Source organism: Pelodiscus sinensis, chromosome 9 (assembly GCF_049634645.1).
Source record: "Pelodiscus sinensis isolate JC-2024 chromosome 9, ASM4963464v1, whole genome shotgun sequence".
Lineage (NCBI taxonomy): Eukaryota > Metazoa > Chordata > Testudines > Trionychidae > Pelodiscus > Pelodiscus sinensis.
Genome location: NC_134719.1, coordinates 9,246,971 through 9,272,865, shown reverse-complemented (window position 1 = coordinate 9,272,865; position 25,895 = coordinate 9,246,971). Strand labels below are relative to the sequence as shown.

The 25,895-nt window shown below is 45.3% G+C and overlaps 1 protein-coding gene and 1 long non-coding RNA gene across 4 annotated transcripts in view; one reads left to right on the top strand and one right to left on the bottom strand.

The window, feature by feature from the left end:
• Nucleotides 1-23,958, top strand: part of LOC142830539 (uncharacterized) — a 65,877-nt gene extending 41,919 nt beyond the window's left edge. The window contains exons 2-3 of the long non-coding RNA XR_012905849.1: nt 13,331-13,388; nt 23,820-23,958. This is a non-coding gene — a long non-coding RNA (uncharacterized LOC142830539). The remainder of the gene's footprint in view (nt 1-13,330; nt 13,389-23,819) is intronic.
• The window catches only part of ZFYVE9 (zinc finger FYVE-type containing 9), a 124,333-nt gene that overhangs the window by 73,623 nt on the left and 24,815 nt on the right, over nt 1-25,895 (bottom strand). For 2 of the 3 annotated variants that reach the window (XM_075935973.1, XM_075935971.1), the window contains exon 2: nt 13,899-14,003. The exons of the other annotated variant lie outside the window; for it this stretch is intronic. The gene's annotated coding sequence lies outside the window, so the exon portion shown is untranslated. The remainder of the gene's footprint in view (nt 1-13,898; nt 14,004-25,895) is intronic. 3 annotated transcript variants of the gene reach the window in all.

The window sequence follows — 25,895 nt, the reverse complement described above, 5'->3', positions numbered from 1 at the left end:
GACCTTATCTCATCTGGCACGGGGAAATCCCCAGCTGCTGTAGAGCTGGTGTAGATGGCGCCTACACTAACTCTCAACATGGCGATTAACCGGAATGAGAGGAAACACAAACAGGATGCTGTTGCGTTCCAAATATTTTCTACTGGCAAATAGTTCCTTTGGCTGCTATAGTCAGAATTGTACTCTAGAGCCGCATAAAGTATTCCAGAGTCAGCACAGAACCAACCCCAAAGCTAAGAGACATCTGTTCTTTGGTAGACCCCACCGCCAGCTGTGCCTAGCAAAACCCTAAATATTTGCAAGCCATGATTAACTTGGGAAAGTTGGCTACTTATATAGCAGCAAAATAAACTAAGGATCAGACACTAATGCTAATTATGTTTTCTCTTGGTTTCTCAATGAGAAAACTGCACTTAGACACAGAAACCAAAGAACAGTCCTGTCCAGATTATTATGTAGTGAAATGTGTAGACAATACTACTTTCTAAAATAAAAATTAAGCAATATCTCAATCCACGCAAAACTACTACATCAAAATATAAAGCTGTCTTGACAAAAAATTCAGAGATAAGGCTAGAATCCTCAGCTAAGTCCTCCCAAATCTGCCCATATGCTGTATTTTACTGTGTCTGGTCCAGGGTATAGGATCATCTACTGATGATAAGGCATACAGCTTGATGACTAACCACATCATTTACAATACCCAGTCATGCTTGCATTGCAACAAGCTGAGTGGTTTACAGAATAACAATTTTAAGAGAAGCTCTCTCAAGAATTTGAGAAAAGTTCAGCATTTTTCATTTGATACCATATTGGCTTTCTCTGAGCAGCTGAAGTCTACGGTTTATCTTTAGAGAGTTTCTAAAATGCCAGGTTTAGAATGCAGACTGAGGCAGCTTGTATTCATGGGTCCCTATGGACACTTACTGCAAATCAGCAGATTATTAGGCTGCCAGGCACACATAAGCCAAGCACTCAAAATCCCACATAACACTTCTCATTCAAATAAATTATAGCAATATACTGCATTTGTATTTTTTTTAAATTAGCTGCTTCTTCCCTAAATATATAAACACAAAATTAGTGCATATTAGGGAAAAAAAAAACCTGCAAAAGTTTTTTGCATTTTTTCCTCACCCTCATTTTGATGCTTTCACTCAGAGCATCCCACCAAACTCTTAAACACTTGCCATTAACGTTGTGCCCGAAAACACTCTGTCTTAATGCATATTCCTCCTTAAAAACTGGCTTCTGATCTACCAAAATTAACTCAACTACATCAAGATGATTATTTTATTCAAGAATACTTGAATATTATACTATACATTACAGATCTACCCATGTCTATATTTAATTTAGAATATAATGGCAGAGGCCCAATCTGACAGTCCCACTGAGATCAATTAGATTCTGCCCCAAAGCACATGCAAATATCTGTAGGCTTGAGCAGTTTGAAAAGCATCAGACAGGATTCCTGTACTCAATGACATGTAACCCATGATCTGTTTGAAACTGCACCATACAATTTTTTTCCTGCTTCTTAAAACTTAAAAAGGGCATCTATCAAGGAATTCTCACGCATAAATATATAAACTTTTCTGTAGGATCATTTAACTAAAGTGGACGGCAGGCACTGATTTATGTAACTAGACACACCAATAATCATTGACTTGATTTTTGAGGAGGAGGAAAGAAGACACACACTCTACTGATTACAGTTTTTGAAAACATTTTTTAAACAGTGAAACAGCTCTTTATGCTTCCATACATTAATGCCACATGCAAAAAATGTTTCTGGCTTAAGAAAAATTCCAATCTGATCACCCATTCAGATAGACTTTTAAGCACAGAATACATTTTTCAGGTTCCTTTTAAGATTCCTGAAAACAGTAACTTAGTATGCACTCAAATATATCTGCATTGGTATTAATTAAGATTTAAACTAGATATTTTCTCCCCTAATCATGCCTGTTTTGCCCACTACATGATTTATACTAACTGAAGTGATAAAAAAGAACAAGCTGAAGAACAAGGTCACACACAACTAGAGAAAGCAGTTTACTTTATTTTTATTGATTTTAGTCTCTCTCAAAGAGCAGGTACTTTACCAATGTTATTTGGAATACTTTGAAGATCCAGGAGTTCATCGATGCAGACAGTCTCACCACCAATGCAGATTGCAACTTTTCCACGCAGTCTTGTTTTGTGAGGTTCTCGTTCCTGTCCTTCCATGAATCCTCCATAAAGGGTCCACCCAACATGCTGGAGGCCTTCCTCTTGTTCTTTTTACGTCTCATGGATACCAATGGAACATACACGCTGTCCACCTGTTATCTCAGTCTCACTACCTGGTCATCCCATCTCCTTTTCTGATCGTACATAACTTGGATGATATTGTTGACACCACTTCTTGCATCCAAATCATCCAATAACCCCATGGCTGCGGCTCTCAAAGAAAAAAATTGAAGCTCATGGCCGGGCCACTGTGAGCCGCATGTGTGCTCACGGCCCGCGCCGTTCCACTCACGGCCCTCAGTGCACTATGTTATATCCTGCACGTGCAGGCTCGGTCGCACACAGTGCACTATGTTATATCCTGCACGTGCAGGCTCGGTCGCACACAGCGTCCCAGCCAGCATGTGCTAGCAGCTGGCTGCTGAGTGCAGGCAGCGGCAGCAGCTCTGGGTGCAGCATAAGGTTAGTGGGAGGGGAGGTGTCTGGCTCTGGGGGAAAGGAGGAAAGTTGGGGGGGTGGGTTGCGCACAGCATGCCGGCCACTCAGCACACCGGCTGCTCAGCGCATTCACCCCAGAGGCTAGAGAGAGACATGCGGCTGAGGCGGTGACTCAGGGACCTGAGAAATAGGTTAGAGTGGGGGTGGGGGTGGGTTGCCTGGCTCTAGTCTGAGGGAAGAGAGGGGAGGGGAATTGGGTTCTGGGGGGGAGGGGTTGTGCACGGTGTCCCAGCCAGCACGTCTCAAGGCCAGCTGCTCAGCACACGCTGTAGTGTGGCTGTAGTGGCAGCTCAGCCTCCGGGACCCGAGAATTAGATTAGAGAGGGGGGATTGGTATAGAAGGGGGCCAGTGCCTAGCTCTGGGGGGGAAAGGAATCGAGTTGAGGGTATGTGTTCCTGACTCTGGGGAAGGGGAGGGGAGGGGAAGGGAATTGGATTAGAAGGTGTGTGCGCCTGGCTCTGGGGAAGGGGAGGGAGATTGGTTGGGAGGAGGTGTCTGGCTCTGGGGAAGGGTGGGAGATTGGTTGGGGGGAGGTGTCTGGCTCTGGGGAAGGGGTAGAGGATTGGTTGGGGGGGAGGTGTCTGGCTCTGAGGAAGGGGTGGAGGATTGGTTGGGGGGTGTGTGCACATGCGTGCGTGTGTGCGCGTCTGGCTCTGGGGAAGGCAAGGGGGATTGGGTTAGGGGAGGGGAAGTGCCAGGGGGAAGGGAGGGGAAGAGCAGCCAGCGCGTTTCCTGAGACCCGGGATCCCCAGGTACTGGCACCAGCTGTCTGTCCCCTCCTCCTGGCCAGACCCCCCCCCCTACAAGCACCCTGCCCCAGCACCCACGCACTCTGCCCCAGCACCCTGTCCCCACCAGCACAGTTGGGGCCACTTTAGTAAAGCTTGGCGGGGTGGGGGGTGGGGTGTTTGGAGGGGGTTTTTTTTGCATCTCACTTGTGTGGCCCCGACTGACTTTTCTGTGGGTCAGCGACCCCTGACTCAAAACAGGTTCCCCGCCACACTCATAAATTAAGACAACGCTGAAACATTTTGTGTTTGACATAATATTTTATTTAAAAATGAATCCTGGCCAAGAAGCCCCCAGTTGGGGCCAAGCCCCCATCTAAAAGCAGCATCATAACACTCCTGCACCACCCCACCCCCTCAGACCTCAAACCTGAGCCTATCATACACTGGAACCCCTTGTCCTGAGCCGCTCTCTCATCACCAAACTCCTGCACTCCTACGTCCCCAGTCTTCCGTCACAACACTTCTGCACCATCCACACACTGCAAATCTGTGTCCTGAGCCCATCATACTCACAGCCTCTCTGCCCTGAGCCCCTCATGCACCCCAGTCCAAACTCCTGCACCCTCACAGCCACCCCAACCCTCCACCTGACCCCAACACTCTCCAGCCTGGAGACGCCTCCCTGAACCTGCATCCTCTCCTCTACTTCCTCCTGAACCCAAATTCCCTCCCAGAGCTTGCACCTCTCACCCCTTCCCAGTGCTTTTTTTGTGAGCCACAATAGCAGTGGAGACAGCGTGAAGAGCCGGAGGCAAAGTTGTTGAGCCAAAAAAAGAAGAAAAAAGGGGGGGGGGGGCGCGAAGACCCTGGGATGGATGTACCAGCACCTATTTTTCCCCCAGCGCAGCACTTTTTTTTTTTGCCGTCTCCACTGCTATTGTGGCTCTTCATCTGGAACAGGTTGCCACCCCAGCTGTAGCCTACTTACACCCACCATGCATCTTTCCATTGTTGTTTGGGTGATTTGCAGCTTTAATTTTTCTGTAAATATTGTGTTCCGAGTTTCACCACAATACAGAATTACCGGAAAGACGCTGGTGTTAAAGAGATGGGCTTTTGCAGTGGTAGAAAGTTTGGGATCAACAAAAACACTGCGCAGATTCCCAAAGACAATCCAATCTGACCTCCTCCTGCTGCTCAACTCCAGGCCCAACTCATTGTTCATCTGCAATGTTTGGACAAGATATACATATTGATCCACTAACACAACGGAATATCCATTCAACTGCATGACATACTCTGGACAATATATGTTTTTCATCCACTTCGTTTTTCCAGTGTGGATGGTCAGGCCAATCTCCTTCATGTTCTTAATGATGTCACCGAGGAAGGTTTGTAATGTTTCGGTTTTGATGCCATTAGGACAATATCATCTGCAAAAAGGAGCCTCTGAAGAACTTCGCCATCAATCAGAAATCCATCTTTCACTTCGATCTTCCACACGATGTTTTCCAGGATGCTGGCAAACAACTTTGGTGAACAAACATCCCCATTTTACTCCTTACTTAACTTCGATGATCAAGGGGGTCATCAAAAAGCATGATTTCCGTAGTTGCATCCATCATGGAATCTTGTATGATTCTAATATACACAGGGGAAATGCCCTGTGAAAAGAGTACTTAAAGCTGCATTTTGTTCCACTGAGTTAAAGGCTTTTTTAAGTCAGTGAACAACAAGCATAGTGGGATCTTGTACTTGCTACACCTTTCGGTCATCTGTGTGACCACAACTGTGGAGAATCCCCTACAACAGCCTGCCTATTCTCGTCTCATGTTTTCCGCAAGGACACCCTCAATACAGGCATACTTCATTCTCATAAAGACCTTATAAAGATGAGAAAGCAGGCAGATGGGTCAATAGTTGTGGAATGTCTTCTTGATCACCTTTTCTTTTGGCAGAAAAACAGTTCGCGATCTCTTCCAGTCCTTTGGAATTCTCCCCTCTTTATTGTATGCTTTTAAGAGTGCATCACCTCCCGCACAAAATTTTTCCTACATGTACTTGGTCTAAACCTGCCACTCTTCCCAACTTCATCTTCTGAAGTAGTCATAGGAGTAGCATTTTTGTGGGCTTGATTTATCATTGATGTATAGACTGTTCCATGCATTTGCTGAAGATATAAAATTTTGTGTTAGTAGCAATAACTACTTTTACCGATGTTACATAATATCTAATACAAAATTTTACATCTTCAGCAAATGCAAAGAACTATCTATACATCAATAATAAATTAAGCCCAGAAAAAGACTATTCCCAACACTTTATGTCCACTACCCTGAAAGTCTTACACAATACAATATAGTTAATATTTTAAAAGTATTACTTTATAAACGTTATGAGAAAAATCTGTATATTCTAATATTGTAATGGGAAATTGATTATTTAAATTTGATCAATACGGAGACAAATAGAAATGTTTCCATATTTCCCCTCCACAAATCTAAATGCAAAAAGTTATTTGTAAACAAATACACATTCTACTAAGAAGCTTGAAATTCAAACTTTGTAGCACTAAGAACCAGTCACTGAAACTGACTCTACAAAAATGAACCTGATCCCATTGATTTTCATTATCCATGCTGAAATATACAAAGTAACAAAGCACATCAAAAGAGGCAAGTACACTGAAACATTTTAATTATTTTACTTAATAATCCAAGGCAACTTACTAGTATCATATATTAAAAATGTGTGTTTTCACCAGATTGCTGAACTGACAAAGTCCCGTAACTGGTGCCTACCCATAGTCATTATTTACCAGAAAAAGGACCCTGGAAATGCTGAAATGTAAAATCAAATAAACTTTTTCTTTCAATCTCTGTTCTCAAAAACCCAACAACAACAAAAAAAAACCCCACAGCTTAATGACCTTTTCGTGACAGGGGAGGAGGCTGACTGCTTATCAACAATGGATACTAATGCTGCTCCTTCCCCAATGCATTCTCCATAACTCTCAACGTATTAGAACCTGCCTAGGATATAATTTTTTTCTTGGATGGCCAAGGATTAAGGACTGAAAGTGAAAAAACACAAAAGTCTAATACAGTATGCTATAATGATCTGACAGCTATTGCCACTGAGGTTTAGAACTGTAGTTTAAGAAAAAAAATCTTTATCCTTAAACTAAACACACTTCGTAGTTAAACAGAAACATACACCTTTGTTGTTTGCTGGCTGTCTCACAGCTAATTCATGTGAACGAGTACCAGCATCCGAATATAAGTGTAGTAGGCTTTTCCCTCCTCATCCCCTATTTTAAAGGATTATATAGCATTTTTCATCTGTAGCTGTAAAGCAGTTCTCGACAGCTGATCATATGATTTCCATGTAGTGCCTCCTGGGAATAAAGACCCATGCCCTTCAGAATATTTATATGATTTGAGGAGAAAGGAAAGTGCAAAAACACTAATTGCAAATTCATATTGAATTTACCAAATAATTTCAAGGCAACTTAATTTTTTTCTACTTTTGAATTTATTAAAATTTCCCACACACACCCTGCAAAAAAAGAAATATTTTCAGAATTACCAGCAAGCCAAAACATCCATTATTCACTTAGCTCTAATCAGGGCCAGCTCTAGGCACCAGTAAATCAAGTACGTGCTTGGGGCGGCACATTTTCAGGGGCAGCATTTCTAGGTAAGCAGCTGCCCCCAGCAATGCCCAGCCCCACCCCGACGATTTTAAAGGGCTGCGGGAGACACCGCTACCCGCTGTGCAGTGCTGGCACCATGCGCGCCTGGAGCCTGCTGGCCGTCCTCTGCCTCCTGCTGCTGCCGGGCTTTGCCGCCTACTTCAGCTTGAACTCTGCTCCGCACCAGCACCTGTTAAAGGGACAGCAGCTGATTTCCTCCTCCCCTACGCTCCCACCCCTGGGAGCAGCAGGGGGAGAAGTGGGGCCCCTGGACGGCTCCCCACGGGCCTGGAGCGGGGCTGCTGCCTGGGCGCCAAGGACAAGCTCCACGTGTCTCCGGAAGCCACCTGCCTCATTCGCGACCACCTGGCACTGGGAGTTTCTCTCACCTCGTCTGCCTGGTAGAATCTTCATCCCTAGAGGTTTTTAAGTCTCAGCTTGACAAAGCCCTGGCTGGGTTGATTTAGTTGGGACTGGTCCTGCCTTGGGCAAGGGGCTGGATTTGACGACCTCCTGAGGTCTCTTACAGCTCTATGATTCTATGTTTCTTCAGAGGAGATGATCTTTAATCAAGATCATCTCATCTGAAGAAGTGGGTTTTACCCATGAAAGCTCATGATACTATATTTGTTAGTCTCTAATATGCCACAGGACTACAGGCAGTCCCCGGGTTACGTACAAGATAGGGACTGTAGGTTTGTTCTTAAGTTGAATCTGTATGTAAGTCGGAAATGGCATCAGCCGCTGCTGAAACTGATCAGTTTCAACAGTGGCTGAATCTGGACACCAGTTCCACTTACATACAGATTCAAGGTAAGAACCCCAGGCATCCCCAAGTCAGCTGCTGCTGAAACTGATCAGCAGCTGATTCCAGGAAGCCCAGGGCAGAGCAACTCTGCCTCGGGCTTCCTGTAGTCAGCCGCTGGTCAGTTTCAGCAGCGGCTGACTTTGGGACGCCTGGGGCAGAGCAGCTCGGGTGCTGCTGGCTTGGTCCAGTAGCGTGGCCGCTCCTCTACTGGACCAACCCAGCAGCACCCCAGCTGCTCTGCCCCAGGCATCCTGATTCAGCCACTGCTGAAACTGATCAGCAGCTGAATCAGGACGCCTGGGGCAGAGCAGCTGGGGTGCTGCCGGGTTGGTTCAGTAGCGCCAAGGAGCGGTGCTGCGGGACCAACCGGCAGTGCCCGACCTGCTCTACCACAGGCCCCCGGCTTTGCTCCATGTCTCCCTGGTCTGCTGGGGGGGCACTAGCTGCATTTCCCCCCCCCCCCCCAGAAGACCAGGGAGACACGGAGCAAAGTGGCGGAGGACCCGGGCCAAACCGTGGCTCTTTCAGATCAGCGCCGCGGTCCGGCCCGGGTCCCATAAGAACTGAAATACTACCTACACCCTTTGGTATATCACCTGCCACTACCATCTGAAATTTAAACTGAAGACAACATTGCTATGTTCTTCTTAAAACATTATCAGTAAAGTAATGAGACAGCAACTCCCACCATCACCATCCTGAACCATAAAATCAGTCCAACAAAATCTCTCAGCCATTTCAAATGGAAGTGGAGTATACCAGATTGATAGCTGACCAACCCCAGTTTGTTAGACAAATCAACCTTAGTGAGAGGACAGGATATACAGGCAGTCCCCGAGTTACGCGGATCCGACTTACGTCGGATCCACAGTTACGAACGGGGCACTTCCTCTCCCTGGTCTCGAGCAGACCAGGGAGAGGAAGCAAAGCGGCGGCGGAACGCGCGGCCAGCTCTGCTCCTCCGCCCCCCCCGTCTGCAGACCAGGGGGAGGGGGAGGGGGAGCAGAGCGGAGCAGAGCAGAGCGGCGGAACGCGCAGCCAGCTGACAGCCCAGACGCGTCTGGGCTGTCAGCTGGCCGCACGTTCTGCCGCTCTGCTCTGCTCTGCTCCGCTCTGCTCCGCTCCCCCTTCCCCCTGGTCTGCAGACCAGGGGGAGGGGGAGCAGAGCGGAGCACGCGGCCAGCTGACAGCCCAGACGCGTCTGGGCTGTCAGCTGGCCGCGCGTTCTGCCGCTCTGCTCTGCTCTGCTCCCCCTCCCCCTGGTCTGCAAACCATGGGGGGGGGGGGAAGCAGAGCGGAGCACGCGGCCAGCTGACAGCCCAGACGCGTCTGGGCTGTCAGCTGGCCGCGCGTTCCGCCGCTCTGCTCTACTCTGCTCCCCCTCCCCCTGGTCTGCAGACCTGGGGGACGGGGAGCAGAGCAGAGCAAAGCCGCGGAGCCCGAGGGCAGCAGGATAGCCACGGCGCGTCTGGGCTGTCCCGCTGCCCGCGTGTTCCGCCGCTTTGCTCCCCGTCCCCCTGGTCTGCAGACCAGGGGGACGGGGAGCAAAGCAGAGCAAAGCCACGGAGCCCGAGGGCAGCAGGATAGCCATGGCGCGTCTGGGCTGTCCCGCTGCCCCCGTGCTCCGCGGCTTTGCTCCGGACGCCTGTGGTACAGCAGCTGGGGCGCTGCCGGTTGGTCCCGTAGCGCCGCTCTGGGTGCCACTGGACCAACCCAGCAGCACCCCAGCTGCTCTGCCCCAGGTGTCCCCTAGTCAGCAGCTGCTGAAAATAACCAATGGCTGACTCCAGGAAGCCCCTGCCCCGGGCTTCCTGGAATCAGCCGCTGATCAGTTTCAGCAGCAGCTGACTTGGGGATGCCTGGGGTTCTTAAGTTGAATCTGTATGTAAGTCAGAACTGGCGTCCAGATTCAGCCACTGTTGAAACTGATCAGTTTCAGCAGCGGCTGAATCTGGACGCCAGTTCCGACTTACATACAGATTCAACTTAAGAACAAACCTACAGTCCCTATCTTGTACGTAACCCGGGGACTGCCTGTAGATACAGTCTCCTCTGGAGCCAAACAGGTCCAGATTCCTACTCAGCATGATGTAGTAATGTTGTTTTGAATCTGAATGTCGATCAGTTCCACCTGCATTGACACAAAGGCAAGATGGGTTCCTTCCCACACAAAACAGGCTTTTCCCCAACCTTGGCCACTGGAGCTCTGCTCTGCTCTGCTCCCCCTCCCCCTGGTCTGCAAACCATGGGGGGGGGGGAAGCAGAGCGGAGCACGCGGCCAGCTGACAGCCCAGACGCGTCTGGGCTGTCAGCTGGCCGCGTGCTCCGCTCTGCTCCCCCTCCCCCTGGTCTGCAGACCAGGGGGAAGGGGGAGCGGAGCAGAGCGGAGCAGAGCAGAGCAGAGCGGCAGAACGTGCGGCCAGCTGACAGCCCAGACGCGTCTGGGCTGTCAGCTGGCTGCGCGTTCCGCCGCTCTGCTCTGCTCCGCTCTGCTCCCCCTCCCCCTCCCCCTGGTCTGCAGACGGGGGGGGCGGAGGAGCAGAGCTGGCCGCGCGTTCCGCCGCCGCTTTGCTTCCTCTCCCTGGTCTGCTCGAGACCAGGGAGAGGAAGTGCCCCGTTCGTAACTGTGGATCCGACATAAGTCGGATCCGCGTAACTCGGGGACTGCCTGTATATCCTGTCCTCTCACTAAGGTTGATTTGTCTAACAAACTGGGGTTGGTCAGCTATCAATCTGGTATACTCCACTTCCATTTGAAATGGCTGAGAGATTTTGTTGGACTGATTTTATGGTTCAGGATGGTGATGGTGGGAGTTGCTGTCTCATTACTTTACTGATAATGTTTTAAGAAGAACATAGCAATGTTGTCTTCAGTTTAAATTTCAGATGGTAGTGGCAGGTGATATACCAAAGGGTGTAGGTAGTATTTCAGTTCTTATGGGACCCGGGCCGGACCGCGGCGCTGATCTGAAAGAGCCACGGTTTGGCCCGGGTCCTCCGCCACTTTGCTCCGTGTCTCCCTGGTCTTCTGGGGGGGGGGGGGGGAAATGCAGCTAGTGCCCCCCCAGCAGACCAGGGAGACATGGAGCAAAGCCGGGGGCCTGTGGTAGAGCAGGTCGGGCACTGCCGGTTGGTCCCGCAGCACCGCTCCTTGGCGCTACTGAACCAACCCGGCAGCACCCCAGCTGCTCTGCCCCAGGCGTCCTGATTCAGCTGCTGATCAGTTTCAGCAGTGGCTGAATCAGGATGCCTGGGGCAGAGCAGCTGGGGTGCTGCTGGGTTGGTCCAGTAGAGGAGCGGCCACGCTACTGGACCAAGCCAGCAGCACCCGAGCTGCTCTGCCCCAGGCGTCCCAAAGTCAGCCGCTGCTGAAACTGACCAGCGGCTGACTACAGGAAGCCCGAGGCAGAGTTGCTCTGCCCTGGGCTTCCTGGAATCAGCTGCTGATCAGTTTCAGCAGCAGCTGACTTGGGGATGCCTGGGGTTCTTACCTTGAATCTGTATGTAAGTGGAACTGGTGTCCAGGTTGTAGTAAGGAAAAAATCATTATTTTATGCCCTTTCCAAGTTAGCCTGAGAAAAAGGAAACCTTTTTTAAGGATGGATTCGTTCACATGATAATTTTAGAAATTTTAACAAACACCATGGGGTTGGCATTAGCTGTGGGCTTAAGTGCTGGAGAACTTGAGCAGTGGGCGCTTTCTGCATCCAGCTCTGTATCTGGGAGAAAGGAAAGACTCTCATGTAGGGCCTCAGGAAAAAAATTTAGTGGCTTGTCCTTTTCCAATTCCTAAGGAAAACAATCATCCTCAAATTATTTCTTCTAGAATGATTCTCCAGATGGTTGACACTACTTTATTGCTTTTGGATCATGCTTTGTGGTTGTTCTCTTGTGATCTCTACAGAGCCCATGTCTGCTAAAGTAGAGATTCTTGTTTCATCTTCCCCAATTCTGGAGGGCAGCACCTGGCTCACTGATCTGGTATGCTGTAGTTGTGGCTTTAATTACAGAGGTACCTGCTGATAGTCTCCTAAGCAGAATCTGCTCTTCTGCACCTGCTTTAGCATTTTATAGATTTGATCCAGGTTTCCTCTATGAGTGGTGACCTTCTGCTCTGCACTGGGTTCTCAGAGAGCCTCTGTTTCTTTGCAATTTGCATGGAGTCTGGGTAGGAATGATGGTTCAAAACAAATCCACCCACTACAAAGCTGTTAAAGAGCAAGGTGAACCACCCAGAGACAAAAAATGTGGCTTCAGAATAGCAGATGTTGGTGGATTTCAGTGGGATTGAGCAGGAGCTCCAGATCTAAGCAACTATTTTCCTCTCCTGACTCCCAGAAGACTCATATTTAACAAGAATATTTAAAGCTCTGCCTTTCTTATTCCTTTGTAACTTACATATCAAACTGATTTATATACTGATATTAAAATATTATGTGGATGACACTTTTATTCCAATTTCTCAAGTAAGACTCAGAACAAATTTTATATAGCAGGGTTATCTAGCCATGAAAAAAAAGAAGTGTGTTGATGGAAACAATGACAGAACTTTATGACAGAAAGCAACAACACCAATTTAAAGAACAAAAATTCTATGCAAGTGCAAACAGCTTATGGACACTGACACCTTATTAGATCTATATTTGGAAGGCACGTAAATATTGTTATTCACATTTAACAGAGGGGAAAATAAGAAAATGTGCTTCGAAAAGTCACCTAAAAATCAAACATAAAAGGGACCAGGATAAGAATTCAGGAATTTTTGTCTCCCCGTCCTGGGCTCAGACCATTCCTTCTTAGTGATTAATTGTAAACATTAATTTCACTAAACTTTATCAGCCAATACTAGAATGATTTACTATAGATCTTATAACAGCAGTTCTCAGATTTAATTGCACCATGGCCCCCTTCTGACAACAAAAATTACTATACAACCCCAGGAGAGGGGACGAAAGCTCAAGCCCTGCTGTCACAGGTGGGGAGGGCCCTGGGGGCAAAGCTGAATCATAGAATCATACAACACTAGAACTGGAAGGGACCTCGAGAGGTTATCAAGACCAGCCCCCTGCCCTCATGGCAGAACCAAGTATCTACTAGATCATACAAGAAGCAAAGCTGAAGCCTGTCATGGGGTGGGGAGGGGGGGGCGATTCAGTCTTTGGCACTGGGCCCAGCAGGCCTAACACCAGCCTTGGCAGTCCCATAAAAATGAGGTAAGGACTCATTTTGGGGTCCCAACCCCCAGTTTGAGGACCCCTGCCTTATAAGAAATATAAACAGAAGATTCCTGAGGTGAAAATTGCAATGGCTGTAATCACATGAAAAAATACATGTAAGTTGCTCTTTTATCTGTTCTGTTTCAGATACCAGGCACTGTCATTGTTTGACAGCATGATTACAGAGGACTGCACAACAACTCAAGTAAGTAACGTGTTAGATCCAATGCTCCTGAGGACTTGCTTCAACCCTTAACAGTGGTGGTCAAGTTTGCACTCTGTTCCAGCACACAATAGTGACCTTTCGAATTTGCTCCTGGGAAAAAGAAGTAAAGCATTTCAAGTGTAAAGAATAGCTTGTTGAGAGAGCTAAGCAAGGGATATGTTTGTAGCTGATGAAAAATCTGCCCTCAGCACAGCCTGAGGGAGCTAGATCTGGGTTTGCAAAACAGACACACACACACACACACACACACACACACACTTATTCTAAAATAAACGTAATCCCAATAAAAAGGTAAATGCAAGTTTAAAATCACAAAATCATCTATATTACACAATCATGTTTGTACCCCTAAACAGATGCATAATTTATTTTAAGGTAATCTACTTCTTGATCATTATCTATATGATATTATACAGTGCAATATAGTATGAGCATTAATGAAATTATAGCATTATACAGTAACAGTATTAATGCTTACTTGCTTCTTACCTTTTTATCTTATACATACGTTAAGAAACTGATTACCCTGTGCCTACTCATGATGACTGCTGCACAGTCAGCCAGTTCTGCTGAATCAGTACGTACTATTTGATTCTGAAAAGAAAAATAAAATAAAAGCAGACTTTAAGATAGGTAATTCTGTTATGAACCCTGTTTTCTCAATACAGGAAATTTATTGCAGCTAGCACAAGCACATTCAGCAAATCTCCAAATGATTTAGTTTGTATTTGCAGCTTTTAATTCAGGGATCTATCTGCTCTGAAGGGCAGTAACAACAATATTCTGACCGAAGATGCCAGTGGTAATGGAAATGTTGCTACCTGTTTACAATTATTCTTCATTTAATTTTAAACATATAGAATGAGGCACCAACTGCAGCTTGTCCTTGTATCTTTGATGACCTTAAGTATAATGCTAATTTATTAAACTAATATAAAATTTATTATTTTATATCACATTAAGCCTTCCAAGAGTAAAAAGTGAGAAGATTTGATATTTAACAACTCATGATTCTCTCAGTCATAATCCTGGAAACTCTACCCAAACAACTCTATAGAGGTGGCCCACAGATACAAGTTGGACCTCTCTAATCCGGCATTCTGGGGACCCGACAGGTGCCAAACCAGAGAATTTGGCAGACCACAGGAGGTCAATGTTGTCTAGTAGCATTACCAACACTTTCACTGCTTTCTGGGCTCTTAGAAGACAGTTAGGGATAAATTAAAGCTAAATAACAGCAGAAAACCCGGGAACCAGGATTGATGGCTGTAAACAAACAGTATGGGACTGTGGGAAAGTTGGCCTCAACCATGAAAAGTGGACATCCAGCTAACTAAAATCACAGAATCATAGAATATTAGAACTAGAATGGACCTCAAGAAGTCATCAAGTCCAGTCCCCTGCCCTCACGCAGAGCCAAACATCATCCAGATCATACCTGATAGATCTCTATCCAATCTGCTCTTAAATATCTTCAGTGATGGAGATTCCTCAACCTCCCTAGGCAATTTATTCCAGTGTTTAACCATCCTGGCAGTTAGGAAGTTTTCCCTGATGTCGAACCTAAACCTCCCTTGATGCAAGACCATTGGACTATCTTCACTGGCCAAGAAGAACAATTTTTCTCCCTCCTCTTTCTAACACCCTTTTAGATACCTGAAAACAGCTATCATATCTCCTTCTCAGTCTTCTCTTTTCTAAACTAAACAAACTCAATTCTTTTAGTCTTCCTTCATAGGTCATGGTTTTCTATACCTGTAATCATTTTTGTTGTTCTTCCCTGGACCTCCCCAATTTCTGCACCTTTTTCCTGAAATGTGGTGCCCAGAATCGGACACAATAATCCAGTTGAGACTTAATCAGTGCAGTGTAGAGGGGAAGAATGACTTCCCATGTCTGGCTCACAACACTCCTGTTAATGCATCTCAGAACGGTGTTTTCTTTTTTTGGCAACAGCGTCACACTGTTGATTCATATTCAGCAGTATGACCCCCTAGATCCTTTTCTGTAGTACTTCTTAGGATAATTGCTTCCCATTTTGTGTGTGTGAAACTGACTGTTCCTTCCTAAGTTGAGTGCTTGGCGTTTGTCTTTCTTGAACTTCATCCTATTTATCTCAAATCATTTCTCCAGTTTGTCTGGATTACTTTGAATTATGATCCTATATTCCATAGGACTTGCAACCCCTTCCAGCTTGGTATTGTCCACAAACTTTACAAGCATACTCTCTATGCCATTATCTAAATTGTTGATAAAAATATTGAACAGAACCAGTCCCAAAACTGATCCCTACAGAACCCCCCACTTGTTATACCCTTCCAGCATAACTGTGAACCACTGATAATTACTCTCCAAGAACAGTTATCCAGTCAGTTATGCACCCACCATATAGTAGCCCCATCTATGTTGTATTTCCTTAATTTATTTATGAGAAGGTCATGCAAGACTGTATCAAATGCTTTACTAAAGTCTAGGTACTTTAAATCTACTGCTTCCCCCTTTTATCCACAAGGCTTGTTATCCTATCAAAGAATGATATCTGGTTGGTTTAACAGGATTTGTTTTTGACAAATCCATGTTGACTGCTGACTGTTACTTATCACCTTATTATCTTCCAGATGTTTGCAGATAGATTCTTTCATTATTTGCTCCATTATCTTTTCTGGCACAGAAGTTAAGCTAACTGGTTTGTAGTTTCCTGGGTTGTCCTTATTTTCCTTTTTTACAGATGGTCACTATATTTGCATTTTTCCTCTTTTCTGGAATCTCTGCTGTCTTGCTGGACCACAAATGTTGCCAGATCAGAGAAAGTGTGACGGAGTAGTGTAGTTTCCTCTAAGGTGCGTGCCTGCATGGCTGCCCACAAGAAAATGAAGGGCCGCACACCTAATTAGTGGAGCTACACAGGCGTGGCTCCACTAATTAGGTGCCTGGACCCTGGAGAAGACACAAGTGTAAGGTGAAGTGGCAGCCTTGCAGGGAATAATGAATAGATGGGGGAAGGGTCTGGGGATGAAGGGGGAGAAATAGGTAGTACATGGGGGCAGTAAGGTGAGAAAATGAGGTGGGGGTATTTGGGACATGTAGGGCTGTGGTGGCCAGAGAAAAAAAGGTGACTTTCCCCAGCCGTAGGGCAGTGGCTTCTAGGGAGAGATACCCGCCTCTTCCAAGTCTCAGCTATGGCTGCCACAGCAGGGGGAGAGATGACTCCCCAAACTACTGCTAAAACTTAATGGACATGACTTGTCCAGGCAAGTGATTTCCATTATGTTTGAGGAGAGGTGTAAAAACCACAAAGCCAGATCTTTATCTGGTGTAGATCTGGCTCTTCAGAGTATTCCCATTGACTTTTAAGTAGCAACCAGCACTAGGTTTGGTGGGAGTCCTGCTAGGTTAGGAGTTTTGTAGCATAAAGACCTTATTTGCAAGCTCTTTGAAGCAAGGATCTGTGCAAACTCCAAGTTATGTGTTGATGTGCTCCAAAGCATAAAAACTCAATGAGCTCACTGAGTTTGAGTACTGATATTAAAATATGAGTTCTGTGCTTTTATTTGTAGAACAAAAACATTAAATAAAATATGTTATATAAGCACTTTAACTTAGCTAACAGTACAAACAATACCTGGAAAGACCATTAAGTGGTCCTCCAAGATCCCCAGCAATTCTCAAGAGGTCCAGTTTAAAAAAAAAAATTGAGAACCACTTTCCTAAAGGCTTTTAATCTATCACCACAACATAGCATCAACCCTTAGCAATGGGAGAGATGCAATAGGATAAGCATCCCTAGAAAAAGTATTTTACTCTTCTGAACAGAACATCTTCTATAGCATTATGTTTTCATTTTCATATGACTACCTAGCAGTAGCAAACCAAAAATATGACCTACCCATGCACACAGAGTGTAACAAGTAGTGCAAGTGCAGCTGCCAAGACTAGCCTAAAACAGAACAAGCACTCAATTAAACTAAGCTCATATTTTAAAGTTTGCTGACATCGTTTGTAATATATTTCAGCTGCCTAACATGTAACATGTTTATTAATGTTTTTACACAGTTTAAAAAGACACTTCCAAAACTCCAGTGAAATGGAAAGAGCTTAAAAAATGCAACTCTCCAAGGACCAGCACAATGTTCAGTGTTGCTGTACTTTTTTCCCAGGGCTGTTTATTGTTCTCTTCAGAAATATGCCACAATAATAATTCCAGGAAGCTAATGAATTGAACAGGAGCAAACAACAGTGTGGTTTATAAGTCTGGAATAAAATCATATAGCATCATACGGGGGTAGTACCATTCCACGTGCTAATTGTACTGCTGGGCTTCCAAACAAATTCCTGTCTCCTTAAGTTAAGGGACAGTCAAAAACTTCAGGAATAAGAAATAATGTCTATTCTGTTTTATCACTTGATATTTACATTAGTAATAATCCACATACACAAGCAAGGATGTGGGTGAATTCCGCAAGCACAAAAATTTCCAGACAGCATCGCTCTCTATAGAGTTGCACAGACACTAGTGCAAGTTGTCCCACTGCACTACTCTTCCCCCCCCCCCCAACCTAAAGGGATCAATCACCCTGTAGATGGGGAAAGGAAAGACCAGCTTCCATGGCCCATTCAATACTTGGGCTCTCTGCTGAGATTTAGAAAAGGAGGATCCACTTAGTAACTCTTCTGTTCATGCTATGAAATGTTCACGCTTGTCAACCATACCCTGGTCGCCGACTGCATTTCACATGGGCCATTAAACTGCCATCTGATAGTAACAGATTTTGATCACTACCAATCAGAACCAGATTAAAACCTATTGGTGAAAAATATGTTTATTGTTACCAATCTGTTGAAGCAAACAAGTCTCCCACAGAGGAAATATTTGGGGCATGCAGGGCAATAGCTATAAGAACAACATATGAAAACAGTAGATCTTCTTTCTTTGGTCCCTTTGTACCAAATTTAATTTTCTCCTAACCGGTCAACCTGGATAAAGAGACACAACCAACAAATTTCTACCAGCTTCCAAAGAAAATTATTAGAATATTATTCTGTAGTCCAAAATGCTCCTTTGTTTATTTAGCCCTGGAATATCCAGAAAGGTCAGCCCAAAAATCAGTGCACATTTACAGATACAAATGCCACATATTTATGTACATAGAGCTATTTCAGAAAAATATATAAAAATGTAGAGTTTTTTCTCCTTTATTCTTTAAAGGAGAAAAAATTAGGACAATAAAAAAGGATTTTTCTACGAGTTAAAGAAGAAATAGATTAGAATAAAATCATAGATTATATTCTCTATCTTTGATAGTCAAAACTCTTAAATTCTGCACAAATTCCAATCTCTGCTTAGAAAGGAGAATTATACTTCCATCTTAAAACTGTGTGCCTAGTAAAACCCAAGACCACTGTAACTGAAAGAGAAGGAAAAAACTCTCAAATTCTAGTTTGTTTACTTTGAGCATTTTAAGGCACTTTCACAGATTTGCACTAATTTGATAGCACTCTGGGACATTAAACACCCCCTCTATTCATATCCTATATACTACTGTAATAATCTTTGTAAAAATATGCCTGTGATATCAACAGAGATAACATTATTCAATGTCCGGTGCATAATTATTACATACAGCAGAGTCAGATGAGGTGACAATTTTACTAAAGCAGTATGCAACAGTACTAGAGTCACTGTTTAAGAAACTGAACTGGGAAGAAAGAATCAGAATTGATGGAGAACAGTTTACGCATTTTTTCTTCACTGACAACTGTGTAATATGTGCAAGTGATACAACAGAACTGGAGAACAAACTGCAGCAACTGCGAACATTTTCACATATTATTGGGTTAGAAGAGAATAAGTTGAAGACAAATTGGATGTGGAATGATCAGCAGGAATTATCACTGTAAATTGGAAAGAAATCAAGGGGATCAACAAGTACGTTTACCTGGGTCAGCCGCTGAATAGACACAACTCATTCGAAGGGAATGCAACAGGAGGAGAAAGGCAGAGTGGGCAAGTTTAAACAAAATAAAGATGCCTTTAATGGATAATGCATTGCCCATGAAGAAAAGGGCAGAACTGTTTAACTAGACTGTTCTGCCAGCAATGATATACAAAGCAGAAAGCTGGTTAACAATGGACATGAAGGGAAAAAATTCACCATCATCCAGAGAGCAATGAAAAGGTAAATGTATAAGACAGTGTTTCTCAAAGTGAGCTTCCTGCAGCTCCCTTTGGCTGGAAACAGGGAACCAGAGCCAATGGGAACTGTGAGGCTCCATGGCTATGGATCCTTTAGGTCAGTGGTCCCCAACCTTTTCAGGTTGGCGGGCGCCAGGGGGCGTGGCCGTTCGCCCGCCGGGCGCCAGGGGGCGGGGACACTTACCCGCCCGGGGGCGTCCCCCCCCAGCCACATGCCCGGGGGCAGGGCCCTCCCATAGCCACGGGGCCGGGGAAGGCGCCCCCTGGCAAGTGCCGCGCGCCCAGGGCCGGCGCCCCCCCCCCGTAAGCGCCGCGGGGCCGGGGCCAGGGCCAGGGCACGCGCGGCGCCCCCGGGGGCGGGGCCAAGGCCGGCGCCAGAGCCGGCAAGGGCACGCGCGGTGCTCCCGGGGGCGGGGCCAAGGCCATGCGCCCGGGGCTGGCACCTGCCAGCCCAGATTGCTCCGCGGGCGCATGTAAAGAGCCCGGCGGGCGCCATGGCGCCCGCGGGCACCGGGTTGGGGACCACGGCTTTAGGTAAACAAAGCAGCAAAGGCCCACTAGTGGCTTTGAGAAACACTGCTATAAGGTATCACTCCACAATCATATAATGAATGAGATCAGGAGTTCAGAGGTGACCAGTGTGGTCAGGCTATGTACAATGCAAAGCAGAAGTAAGCAGGTCATGCAGTCCATAGGCAAGAAAATAGGTTGATAACTCCATGAGTGACTGGGGATCCCCAGAGACCATTCAGTGACCACTGGGCAGAGCCCATGACAAAACTCTTTCACCAGAACTGGAAAGAACATGCTTACAACAAAATGGGATGGCATGGTGGAGACTTGCATTCATAGAAAGACGGATGAGGACAAGCAGGACAAAGGTGATATGTTTTACTACCAGCTGCAATTATAATTTGTAGACAACAAATAAATATTTGTTATATTTCAGAGACTTTGTTTTTATTGAACACCAATCAACACACAACTGGAAGATGGGAAGGGAGATACCAGTAAAGGGCAGGCTCCTACAGTGGTGCACAAGTCCAGATATTATTATGGAAAATCTCCAAAGAGGTGGAGAGAACAAGATACCAAAACATTCCAGGAAGTTGCAAAGTATATGTAAGAGGTGTTTTGGGACAGCATGGAAAACAGTTCTGCGTGGGCTATATGGGCTGCAAAGTGACTATAGTGTGATTTGGGACCTCAACATCTCTGCTTGCTCCTTCATTACTTTTATCATCTGTTCAGTGGCCTTTTGAATGACCTCATGCTTCTCTTTTCTGACCACTTTTCTATTTCCGTCCATTACTTTTTTCTCTTTTTTATTTTTTTGGCCTCAGAGGATTGCAGCTCCTCCCAGAATATGTCCTCCTTGCTCCACCTTGATCACTTCCCTATCTGGCAGAGGTGCTCTGCCCACATATAGGGGGCTTCCCTGAAAGCCACATCTTCAGAATCACAAGAAACAATACAAGAAGCATGATTGTGAGTTCATTCCCAGCATAGGATCATTATAGTGAAATACACCTCTTGTAACATACCAAACTCTCTCTCACTGACCAATGGCAGGCACACAGCTTGGCTAACATCTTAAACATGATGAGTTCTGCCTAAGGAGTAGGCGGCATTTAAACTGGGTAAACAGTGATGTTGATGATTCAACAGTAGTAGTGCAAGTGACTAGGGATGTACATTCTGCCATCTCTTTCTAAAGGTGAGGGTCACTGAGGGTAAGGATACAAAGGTGCATCTAATGCATGTATGCAACTTCAGATCTGGGCCATATGCTGCTTGCCTGTGCACTGCATTGGTCCCTACAAAAATGATTGCTGAGTGGTGCAGGAAAGTCTCCTAGAGGGGAGAAAGGAACAAAGCAGCTCTGCCAAGGAGCATTTGGCAGAGGATTGATGAGTGCCTCCAGGAAAGTTTCCAGGAGATCTCTCCAGAGCAGGGCTACTCAACTTTGGAAACTCCAGGGACCACAATGATACAGCACATGCCGAGAGCCGCAACTTAAGTGTGGTTGCATATACATGCAAATATATACGCAAATAGCTTCTTTCACACTGACGAGCATGAATACAAAGATTAAGGCAAGTCTACACCACATGCAGGCCCCATTTAAGTCAGTTCTGCTAAAATTAATAAAATGTAATATTAACCCGATTTCCACCCATATGACAGCACTTTTAATGAGCAATGACAATCCAGGAATGGAACTACTTATATACCTTTAACTTCTGCATAACAGCAAAAGACCATTATATTGACTACATTTTTGTTTTGGCTTCACAACAGTCCAGGAATTTAACTACTAAAACACATATCAACCCAAACCACACTGTAAAGCCAAACCGCGCTGTGGGCCACAAACAAACAAGCTGTGGGCTGCATGCAGCCCCCGGGCCTCATGTTGAGTAGCCCTGCTCTGGAGCATACCTGTGAAATCTCAGTGAACAACAACACACTCTTCCACTACACTGCTCAGCTGCACAGAGAAATCTGTAGTACACTGAAACACAGCTAGTCTTGTACATTTCTGTCACTTCATCCACTTTCACAGTAAGCAAAAGAAAGCTAAACATCATATAAACAAGCAGCATCAACTCAAAAAGAACACCAGGAGTCTCTTCTCCTCTTTCTTGCTCACCAGAGATATACCACTGGGACTGGATAGACACCTCCAAATAGAGAAGAAAAGTTCCTGACTCAGTACCTGATCAGGCAACTCTGCCGTTGGCTAGACATTGTCCTCTAACTTCACCTCCTCATCCATGACTTCATCCTCTGGGTTAGGTCCACTTCCCATCACTTTCAGCCTTGCCAAAGTATCCACAGGGCTCAGGGCAGTGAGGTCACCATGAGGGATAGTGTAGCGTTCAGCTACTTATAGAAGCAGCAGGTCTTCAGTGCAGTACCGGAGTGGCAGTTTGCTTCCCTTGCCTTCTGGTGGGACTGCTTCATCTCCTTTATCTTTGCTCTACATTGTACTGTGTCCCAATCGTAGTTCTTCCCATGAAAGCCACGAGCAATCTGTCTGTAGATATTGAAGATTCTATGCCTGGAACAGAGCTGGGACTGGACAATCTCCTGTCCCCATATACTGAGCAGATCCAACAGTTTCACAGTGGTCCAACTGGAAGAGCGTTTGCCACATGCAGCCACCATAGTCATCTGGGAGGATGTAATGGGAGCAAACTGGAAGGGAAATTTCAAAAACTCTCAGGCCTTTAAAGGGGAAAAGGCAGAGTTCGGATTACTGACAAGAGTAGTCAAGATAGGCATTGTGGGACACCTTCTGGAAGTCATTTACAGTGACAAAACCAATCACGGTGTCTTCACTTACACTTTGTTGATTAACTTTGCCCCCTATGCCTCTTCTTTAGATGGTTGTATTCTGTCACCAGAACAGGAGAGTATTGTTGCCAAAAGTCAAATGGTAGTGCATACACCTCCACTCTTTTGGCAAGAAAAGTTGCCTTTTGTCGACACAGCTCTCTAGAGTAGAAAAGGCCTATGCAAAGTTATATTTCAGCAAAGACAGGCAAGGAAAAAGAGCACACACCCTTCTTCACCACCAGGCTCCAAGTCACCGCTTTACAGCTTGAATAAACTTAACTTTGAAGAAAAACCCTCAGGAGAACCCACTTGAAGGGTTCACTGGACTATAAAAGAAAGGGTTAAAAAAAAAAACCCAAGTTATCTCTTTTACCTAAGACGACAAGGGCACCAACACCTATGGGACTCTGGGATCTTGCCGCTCAAGTGAGGGGCTAGATCCTGGCAGCAGCGGGCCACAGTGAAAGATACAGACATGGAGGACTGCTAATATCCCTTGAAGGGGAGAGAAAGACCATTGTAGTGGGCAAAGGCAGCTGCATAGGGCGGCAGGCAGCTTCCTAGGAGCCAGTGCATGTGGGGAGCCTGCATGTAACTGTGCATGTTAACTGATGAGCCCGAGCTCATTGGTTACATTTTCACATCCTTAGTGCAATCCTTGTCGAAAATTCTTAGACTGAACTCTGGGTCTGCAAGATACTTTTCTACAGGAGTTGGGGGGAGCGAAGTGGGGGGGTTTAAGGCCACGGAATAAAAGCAATGAAGTGAGACGAAAGAGGGTCAGGGTAGTTTCAGAAGGGGATCAGTACAAACACCCGGGGACAGTATTTTCTGCTTATTTACACTATTCTGACTGTTGGTACTGTTTTCCACAGATGAGACAACCAAAGCTGAAAACACACTACTGAGCTGAAAACACATCTCCTGCATGCATGCAGCTTCAGAACTGGTCCACATACTGCTCACCTGTGTGCTTCTTTGGTTTCTCCAGAAATAACTGCCAGTTGGTGCAACAGTTTCCTACAATGGGGAACAAATAAAACAGCTCTGCCAAGGAACTTTCAGCAGAGGATTTCAGAATATCTGCAGGAAAGTTTCCTAGATCGCTCTATGGAGGCTTCCCAGAAAATCTTGGTGTGCATTCACAAACTTTTCTGCAGGGCTCCCACTGCTAAACTGCATAGGGGAATGGAGAGCAAATGAAAACAATATTGAATGTTAACTTCGATCCCTTGTCCCATGTGCATCATATAACAAAATAAAGGACAACTCTACTTCATGTAATTGTGATTATCGAATAAAAATGACTCCCCTCTTCTGCTTCAGGTAGACCTGATCTGGACTGCTCAAACTGGCTAGACCCCTCCTGGAATCAAAAAGAGATCCTGGCTTATCACGCCATTAAACAAGCTTGATGTCTATCACACATCCTTCTTTGATCTCCTTGTTCACAATTTCATCCTCAGGGTTGATTTCACTAGCCACAGCCTTGAGTTCCCCAGAAGTATCCAGAGCTCTTGGGATGGAGATGTGGTTGCTGCAGAGTATGGCATGCAGTTCCTTGTAAAAATGGCATGTTTTCGACACTGCAACAGAGTGATGTCTGGCCTCCCTTGCCTTTGGGGGCACCTGCCTTGGCTCCTTTAACTTTGCTCGAAACTGCTGCCTGTCCCTTTTGTGCCCCTTCTCATCCAGGTCATGAGCAATCTGCTAAATTGCAAATGCACAGCCACCTCTCCTCACAGATCCAACAATCCACTGTACTCCACATAAGAGCCTGTTTGCTGTAGAAAGCTGGCACAGTCAACTAGGAAGGTTCAACGTCTGCTGTCCATGTATGCCTGTGTAAATGCATGCAGGGTATCAGAATAGAAATCGCTTAACAGAGCAGTCATAATGGGCATTGTGAGACTCTTCTGGAGGCCACCTGGGGCAACATAAGCAAGCATAGTGTCTACACTGCAAAAAGCTCCATGCCTCCTATCAAGGTGGTTTTATTATGTAGCATAGCAAAAGAGTTACATCAGCAGAAGCATTGTTGTGTGTATACATCCATTGTTTTGTGGACAAAATCTAACTTTTGTCCACAGTCTACTTCAAGACACCTGCGTACTGCTAGATCAGTGAAAAATGGTGTTTGTATAAAAACCAATCAGGACCCAAAATTCTATTTAGAATAAGATTTTATATTTGTCAGTAAATGTCAAGTTCACCACACACACACACACACAGACCAATGAAAACATTTGATAACTATTTAAATTTACAGCTAGACAACGAAAGAAAAATGCTACTTGAAAACTTTGAGCAAAGGATATTTTAGTTTGTATGTTTTGACATGTGACATTGACAATATATCCAAATACTTAGAGAGCTTTACCTTTTTGAACTTTAGCATTTAAATAATTGTCTAACCCCTCTTAATTTCCCAGAACTCTGAATATTTAAATAGATAAAAACTGAAAAAATGCTCACAAGCCATAATTTCACACAACTAAAAATTTAATTGAATATATCTCTATAAAATGCTTAAAAAGAATCAGTATCTGTTGAAATAATTACAAAATACAAATAAAATTCTGCCCAGCCTATTTATACTTTGTAATTCTGGTGTCTTAATTTCTCTCTCTCCTCATTCTTGAACCACTGGTTGAAAATATCAGACAGACTAACCAACATGCAACGAGCAGTTTATCAATGGATTAGCGATTAAAACATTTAAAGCTTTATCAGTTACTTGAGTCTCAGCTGCTATAATAAAAATGGATGGTTTTGCATTAATAAAAACATAATTAGAAATGTTAAATGATACTATAACCAGGGTAAAGAATTTCAGCCATACATTTCAAATACATTACAGGCAGTCCCCGAGTTACACGGATCCGACTTACGTCAGATCCGCAGTTATGAGCGGGGCCCGTCTCCCTAGTCTCCAGCAGACCAGGGAGAGG